The sequence below is a fragment of the Chrysochloris asiatica genome, unplaced genomic scaffold, assembly GCF_000296735.1.
Source record: "Chrysochloris asiatica unplaced genomic scaffold, ChrAsi1.0 scaffold00123, whole genome shotgun sequence".
Lineage (NCBI taxonomy): Eukaryota > Metazoa > Chordata > Mammalia > Afrosoricida > Chrysochloridae > Chrysochloris > Chrysochloris asiatica.
The window spans coordinates 6,124,930-6,134,101 of NW_006408641.1; the positions used below are offsets into that span (position 1 = coordinate 6,124,930).

General features: G+C 39.9%; 1 pseudogene; it reads left to right on the forward strand.

Annotated features, from left to right (window-relative positions):
• The first annotated feature begins 6,390 nt into the window (after positions 1-6,390).
• LOC102810496 lies at positions 6,391-7,182 on the forward strand (annotated as a pseudogene).
• The last annotated feature ends 1,990 nt before the right edge of the window (positions 7,183-9,172 follow it).

Sequence of the window (9,172 nt, forward strand, 5' to 3'; positions counted from 1 at the left end):
CAGCAGCTCTGGCTCAGGAGTGATGCAGCAACCCTGGGCCCAAGGGTGTTGCAGTAGCTCTTGATCCATTGTTGAAGAAACCGAGGCCACTCCAAGAGGTGAAGTAGAATTTCAGATTTTATTAAGCCAGCTGGCTCAGAGAAGCTAGCTTCTCCAGATTCTGAGAATACAGGGCAGGGCAGACTTATATGGGGTCAGAATCAGGGAAGGGTTAGGTTGCAGAACTGTCTGAAGACAGGAGGGAAACCAGAGGATTGGTTCCGCTCAGTAACCTGATTAATGTTCTAGTTTGACTCCTGCACAGAGAGAGAAGATTGGTCCCACTCATGAATCTGATTAACATTTTAGCTTGTCTCCTGGGTGGAGAGGACAGTGAATGTTTTTACCTTTTCCTGGTCAGTTAAGTGCCGTTGAATTGGTTCTGACCCATAGCGACCCTGTGTAGAGTTTTTCCAAGGAATGGCTGGTAAGCTTGAACCACTGACCTTGTTGTTCAAACTTACCTTGCAGTATAGGGCATATAAATTAATTAAATGAATGAATGAATATTGAAGACTTAATATTGCAGGTTGTTAATGAGTCTTCCTCCAATACTGATATCATGCTCTCCAATACTGTTGTCACATTCTTTTTGTTTATATAATCCAACTTCTAGGATTATTTGCTCAATATACAGATTGAATAAATATGGTGAAAAGATATAACCTTGGTGCATACCTTTCCTGATTCTAAACAAGGGAATGTTAGGACATCTTGTTTTTCTCTAACAACTGCTTCTTTGACTATGTCTAGGTTCCTCATAAGCAAAATTAAGTGTTCTGGAATACCCATTCTTTGCAATGTTATCCATAGCTTCTTATGAGTCACAGTTGAAAGTCTGCATAGTCAACTCTGGCAGCATAGTGGTTACGAATCAGGCTGCTAACCTCAAAGTCAGCAGTTTGAAACTACCAGCTGTTCCATGGGAGAAGGATGAGGCTTTCTGCTCCTGTAAAAAATGCAGCCTCGGAAATCCTGTACAGGGTTGCTATGAGTCAGAACCGACTCCACGGCCCATAATAACAACAGCAAATACCTTTCTGGTATTCTCTGCTTTCAGTCAAGATCCATCTGACTTTAGCAATGACATCCCTTGTGCCATGTCATCTTCTGAATTGAGCTTGAATTTCTGGCAGTTCTCTGTCAATGTACTGTACAACCATTTTTTTAATTATCTTCAGCAAAATTTTATTTACATATGATATTAATAATATTGTTGGATGAGTTTCCCATTCTGTTGTGCCCACCTATCATTGGGTTGGGCACAAATATGGATGTCTTCCAATCAGAAGAGGACATAAATACTTACTGATGAAGATCAAAGATGACAGCCTTCAGTATTGATTGTACCTCAATGTAAAGAAAACAAAAATCCTCCCCTCTGGAACAATAAATAACATATAATGAGTGAACAAAAGACTGAAATTGTCAAAGACTTTATTTTGCGTGCATCCAAAATCAATAATCATGAAAGCAGCAGCCAAGAAATCAAAGGACATATTGTATTGCATCAGGCAAATCTGTTGCAAAAGACCTCTTTAAAGTGACTAAGGTGCGCCTGATTCAAGCCATGGTATTTTCAGTCACCTCATATGCATGTGAAAGTTGAATAATGAATGAGGAAGATCATAGAACTGATGGATTTGAATTATGGTGTTGTAGAACAATACTGACAGTACCATGGACTACCAGAAAACAAACATCTGTGTTGGAAGAAGTACAACCAGAATGCTCCTTAGAAAAAAGAATGGTGACATTTTGTCTCTCATACTTTGGACACATTATCAGAAAAGACTAGTCCCTGGAAAAAGGACATCATGCTTGGTAAAGTGGAAGGGCAACAGAAATAAGGAAGACCACCAATGAGATGGATTGACTCAAAAGTAACAATTGTGAGCATGGCTCAGGACTAAGCAGTGTTTCCTTCTGCTGTGCATAGGATCTTTATGAGTTAGAACTGACTCAACAGCACCTAACGACAGCAACAGACGACATGTGATAACGCTATTGTTCTGATGACCAGTGGGATATGTGCTTGTGAAGCCTTGTGTTTTAAATGTTCTGTTTTAATTTCTATAAGGGTAAACATTAGTAGATACAGCCTGCTGCTGTTGCTGTTATGTGTCATCAAGTCAGTTCTGACTTACAGTGACCCTATATAGGATTTCCAAGAATTGACTGGTTGGTTTGAACCGCTGACCTGTGGTTAGCAGTCCAGTGTTTATCCTACAGTGCCATACCAGGACTCTAGATAAAATATATACAAAAAACTCTTTGAGATCCTAAATAATTTGCAGGTGTGTGGAAAGGTCTGAGACAAAAGTCTGCAAATTCATGGAGTAGGAAGATATGGTATGTCCCTTATTTGACCTTACATTTCTCCTGGCACATCTCTACCTAATGTCAGAGTACATATACCTTAGCCTGTGAAAGAAAATGCAAATAGGGAGTAAAATACTGCTCTAAAAGGGTTTGTGCACAGTACTCGTCACCTCCACTTTTTAGTTAGATCAATATGAATAAGAAATTTAACCCTAGAATGTGCTTTACTGATGTCTTCTTAATTTGTAATTAATTTTATTCAAATTTTGACATATTTTTACGTCCTGAGTGTTTCAAGTTATTTGAATCCTAAGCAAATGTAAGCTACTTATGGTCCAATTTTATGGTTCTAACTCATCCTACTGATCACCTGGTACAGGGAGGTAACTTTGTTTTATTGGTGAAGAAATGGACTAGAACTCTGGTAGTATTTTAGTACTCCTCCTACTGGGGGAATTTATTCTATATCAGCACACAAGGGTCTATATTGTTCCTTTTTATGGCTGCATTGTTTTCCATTGGGTTGATTCTCTGCAATGTTTCTCACTAATAGACGTTTGCAATCTTATGTTTGTTTGATTATTTCTGGAAGGCTAAGGCATCCTGAACTATAAGAGAAACATTCTGGGATATTTCTCTTATAGATCAGGATGCTTAGCCTTCCAGAAATCTGGTCCCTTGAAACTCATCATGGTGTCTTGAATCATACACATAACAACTCTACCTTATAGCAGTCAATCCAGAGAAAAGGGAAAATTATAAAAGAATCATAAAAGACAGTGACTGTGAGAATATGTAATTCGGAAGTTATTTTACTATTGCTTATTAGTCAGTATAATGTTTATCTTGGGAACAAGAAGGAGGGAGGCAAAAGAAAAATGAAGATAGGGGAAGACACAGGGAGGTATTCATGTTAAAGGGAAGAGAGGTAAATAGTGATATATACACAACTGGAACAACAGGGTTCTGTGTGGATGGAGACATAGGCTGCACAAGTAAGGGAGGAAAAGTAGAATAGATCAATATTCCTACAAATATATGAGTTTGAAAGAGTCAGGCTTGTCCTGACTCTTCTTTCTCAACCTCGGTACAGAAGTTTGGAGGCCCACCCTTGTGCTCCTATAGCATTTTTCTTACCTTTTCTATGCATTTAGACAAATAAACAAAAAATGCAGTTTAGTCCATTCTCACTCATAGCAACCCTTTGGGACAGAGTAGAACTGCCCTATAGGATACCCGAGGCTATAAATCCTTATGAAGCAGACTGCCACATCTTTCCTTGCAGAGTGTCTGCTGGAGTCAAACCACCAACCTTTAGGTTGTTGTTCTTAAGTGCTATTGAGTCAGTTCCTACTCATAGCAACCATGTATAGAGTTTCCAAGGAGCGAATGGTGAGTTTGAACAGCTGACCTTGTGGTTTAAACTGACCTTGTAGTCCAGTGGCTTATCCCACAGAACCTGCTGCTGTTGTTAAGTGCCATTGAGTCAGTACAGACTCATAGCGACCTTACACACAGCAGAATGAAACATTGCCCGATCCTGGGCCAAACTCACTGTTGTTGCCATGCTTGAACCCATTGATGCTGCCACTTTGCCAATCCATCATACTGGGGGTCTTCCTCTTTTTCTCTGACCCTCAACCCTACCAATCATGATATCCTTCTCCAGCGACTGGTCCCTCCTGACAATATGTCTGAAGTATGAGAGATGAAGTTTGGCCATCCTAGCCTCCAAGGAGCACTCTAGCTGCACTTCTTCCAACACAGACCTGTTGGTTCTTTTGGCAGCCCATGGCACTTTCCAACACCATAACTCAAAAGCATCAATTCTTCTACCGTCTTCCTTATTCACTGTCCAGCTTTCACATGCGTATGAGTTTACTGAAAATACCATGGCTTGGGTCAGGTGCACCTTAGTCCTCAAGCTGACATCTTTATTCTTCAACACTTTAAAAAGGTCATGTGCAACAGATTCGCCTAATGCAAGATGTTGTTTGATTTCTTGACTGCTGCTTCCCTGAGTGCTGATAGTTGATCCAGGAAGAATGAAGTCCTTGACAACTTTAGTCTTTTCTCCATTAATAAGAATGTTGTTTATTGGTCCAGTGGTAAGGATTTTTATTTTCTTTACACTGAGATGCAATCCATACTGAAGGCTGTGCTCTTTGAACTTCGTCAGTAAATATTTGTCAGTTTGTTGTACTTTGGTGGCTTGTGAGTTGCTGTGATTCTGGAAGCTATGCCACTGGTATTTCAGATACCAGCAGGGTCACCCATGGTGGACAGGTTTCAGATGAGCTTCCAGATGAAGACAGACTAGGAAGAAGGAGTGATGAACGACTTCTGAATATTTAGTCACTGAAAACCTTATGAATAGCAGAGAAACAGAGCCGAGTAGCTTAGACTTTAACCACTACACTACCAAGGCTCCTTTGCATTTAGATAGGAGGTAGCAAAATGGCCACCCTTGGGTTAAATTAGCCAACAGTTGTCTGCAGCTTTTCCTTCATAAGGTTTTATGCATTTGGACAGTCTATCTAAACCTCAGGGTTTCCAGGCTTTGGGAGAAAATCAAGATAGCTGGTGACACTGGAATTGATTATCCAGTGGTATCAATCAAAGGAGCTCCAGGCTTTGGGAGAAAATCAAGATAGCTGGTGACACTGGAATTGATTATCCAGTGGCATCAATCAAAGGAGCAAAATGGGTGATGTGCTGTTTAGGAGAAGTCTGTGTTCTCCAAATCCCCACAACTAAACCAGCCACTTCACTTATTGACTTGACCTGCCAGGTCTCCATAGGCATTTGATTTTGTTACTCTTAATTTTTACTCTATTATTATTTCCTTTATTGGAATTTAAACTGTCTTATTTAACTTTGTATTCCTATTATCTAGGACAGTGCCTGATATAGAGCAGTTGTTCAAAATACTGTTTTGGACTGTAGACTGTAGATCTTATACTGGTTGTTGTTGTTGTTAGGTGCCATTGAGTTGGTAGCGACTCATAGCGACCCTATGCACAGCAGAAAGAAACACTGCCTGATCCTGGGCCAACCCTACTAGTGAGTCCATTGATGCTGCCACTTGGACAATCCATCTTGTTGGGGGTCTTCCTCTCCTTCTTTGACCCTCCACCTTAACAAATACGATATCCTTCTCCAGTGACTGGTCCCTCCTGACAATATGTCTGCATTATGAGAGACGAAGTTTGGTCATCTTGACCTCCAAAGACCTCTGGCGGCACTTCTTCTAAAACAGATCTATTGGTTCTTTTGGCAGCCCATGGCACTTTTCAATATTCTCCTCCAACACCATAACTCAAAAGCATCAATTCTTCTATGGTCTCCTTTATTCACTGTCCAGCTTTCACATGCATGTGAGGTTATTGGGTCAGACACACCTAATGAATGGCACATCTTATACTAAACAGGAATAATTTCCCTCTAGTTTGTGTGGCCCTGTAGGATAAGTTCTTTACTGCTACCCTCAAGGCCAGTGGTTCAAACTCATCAGCCACTTCTTGGAAACCCTATACAGTGTCACTATAAGTCATAAACTGCATCAATGACACTGAGAACAACCATTTAACACTTACCAATAATTTAACAGCTCCTACCTCAGCCAGGAGTCTTGGTGTGGTGCAGTGGGTTCATGCACTGGACTGCAAAGTCAGTTTGAACTGCAAGGTCGGTGGTTCAAGCTCACCAGCTGCTCCTCAGAAACCCTATACAGGGTCACTATTGGTCAGAACTGACTCTATGGCACTTAACAACAACAACAACAACCTACAACTAGATCTTATTCATGCATTTAGAGCCACACAGTATAAATGTAGTATTTCTTCCTCATGAAAACATTTTACATTTAAAAAATATGTAACATGTGAGATGACTCCCATATTTGCACTTGCATAAAAAAATTATCTACCTCTAAGTTAACTAAGAGGTATATTTCAGTTAAGGTTTGGTTTGTGAGTCACAGATTTAAAGAAACAATTGTTCAGGTCCTCTTTTCTGCTCAGAGCAGCCATGGCTCATGGTCCCAAGAGGCATCTTAAGCGTGTGGCTTCCCCAAAGCATTGTATGCTGGACAAACTGACTGGTGTGTTTGCTCTACACCCATCCACTGGCCCCCACAAGCTGAGAGAATGCCTCCTCCCACTGATCATTTTCTTAAGGAACAGACTTAAGTATGCTCTGACAGGAGCTGAAGTTAAAAAGATCTGTATACAGAGGTTCATTAAGATTGATGGCAAACTCCGAACTGATATAACCTATCCTGCTGGTTTTATGGATGTCATCAGCATTGACTAAACTGGAGAAAATTTCTATCTGGTCTGTGATGCCAAGAATCTATTTGCTGTTAATCATATTACACCTGTGGAGGTGACGTACAAGTTGTACAAGGTAAGAAAGATCTTTGTGGGCACAAAAGGAATTCCTCAGCTGGTGACCCATGATGCTCCCACCACACACTACCCTGAGCCCCTCATCAATGTGAATGATACCATTCAGATTGATTTGGAAACTAGAAAGATTACTGATTCCGTCAACTTTGGTAACCTGTGTATGGTGACTAGAGGTACCAACCTGGGAAGAATTGGTGTGATCACTAACAGAAAGAGACATCCTGGCTGTTTTGATGTGGTTCATGTGAAAGATGCCAATGGTAACAGTTTTGCCACCTGATTTTCCAACATTTTTGTTAGTGGCAATGGCAAAAAAAAACCATGGATTTCTCTTCCCCAAGGAAAAGGTATCCACCTTACCATTGCTGAAGAGAGAGATACAAGATTGGTTGCCAAGCAGAGCAGTGGGTAAAATGTTCTCTAAGTGATGCGAATAGCCTCTCATTTTGCTCCTTCTGGGACACCAATTATATGTTTGTTAAACATTTTTCAATATGTTCCACATGTCTCTAATACTTTCTTTTATATTTTCCATAAATTTTTTTCCAGTAACATTAGTCTGAATATTTTCTTTTGATCTATTTTCTGGTTCCCATTATCTTTTAAACTATGTCTAATCTGCTGTTAAATCCCCCTACCAAGGGCTTATTTTAGTTAGTTTATTTTTCATTTCAGGATTTTCCATTTAATTCTTTGTACTTTCCTGTTCTCTGGATTTTCTCATCTTGTCATCTAAGTCTTTGAAAATATTAACCATATTTACTTTAAAATTATTTTTTAACTATCTCAAATATCTTTAATTTATAAGTCTGTTTCTTTGGTGTGTATTTTCTCTAGCTTTAGTCATGTAACCATCATCTTCTGCTATACCCTGTAGCTTCTCATTGAATGTCAGATAATGTATATGAAAATCGAATGATTAATTTAAGGTCCAAGATGATTGTATTTTCCTCCAGAGGGATTTCCTTTTATTTTTTGGCAAGTACTTAGAGAAGAGGCAATTTACCATCCTGGTATGGCACTGTAGGGTAAGTACTAGATTGTTTACCACAAGGATGGCAGTTAAAATCCATCAGTGACTCCTTGGTATCACTGGTGATTAAAATCCACCAATGACCCTATTCAGGGTTGCTATGATTTGAAACAGAATCAATGGCATTTAACAACAATAATAAGGATTAAGATGATAAGGGGCTGCACTTCTGTAGAGACTAGTCTATGTCACCACTAATGTTGGGCAGAGCCCTATGTTTGCCATAGCTTCTCCTGTTTAATGACCTGGAGTTCAGTCTTTGACTATGCCCTTCAGTCTTGTAAGACTTTTAGAAGCTTTGTCAGCTCTGAGTATTTCAGTCCATTCCTTCTTTCTGCTGTTTAATAACCACTGTTGTTGTTGTTGTTGTTATGTGCCATCGAGTCGGTTCCGACCCATAGCGACCCTGTATAGGGTTTCCGAGGGTGTAAATCTTTACGGGAGTAGAAAGCCTCATCTTTCTCCCACGGAGCAGCTGGTAGTTTCGAACCGCTGACCTTAAGGTTCTCAGCCCGATTCGTAACCACTACACTACCAGAGCTCCTTATCAACCACTGTACCACCACTGAAATCCTGGTATGGTGCTGTAGGAAAATCACTAGACTGCTAACCACAAGTTCGGTGGTTCAAACCCACCAGTTGCTCCTTGGAAACCATATACATGGTTGCTATGGGTTGGAGTCGACTTGATGGCATATAATAACAATGATAAACCACCACTTGGGATGGCATCAAATATATCATACGCGAAGAAAGAAAAGGTAGTTAAAAAGATAGGAAAGAAAGAGAAGACCAAAATGGATGTCAGAAGAGACTCTGAAACTTGCTCTTGAAGAAGCTAAAGAACTAGAAGAAATAGGAAGTAAAAGACCTAAACAGAAAATTTCAAAGGGCTGCTCAAGAAGACACATAAAGTACTACAATGAAAGGTGCAAAAGGAAAGAACACATTCAGCATTTCTTAAGCTGTAAGAACTGAAATACTCAAGCCTCAAGTTATAATTAATATTAACAAATTCTATGCACTGGCCATCTAACCACAAGATTGGCAGTTCAAATCCATCAGCTGCTTCTCAGAAACCCTATACAGGGTCACTAGGAGTCAGAACCTATGCAAAGGCATTCAACAATGGCAAAAATGATGCAAGGAGCATCAAGAGGAAATGGAAAAAATACAGAGTCACTGTGCCAAAACAAATTGGTCAGTGTTCAACCATTTCAAGAGGTAGCATATGATCAAAACTCAATGGTATTGAAAGAAATCAAGCTGCACTGTAGGCAATGGCAAAAAACAAGGATCTAGTAATTGATTAAATACAAATTGAAATGTTTCAACAAACTGATACAGTGCTGGAGATGCTCAGACATCT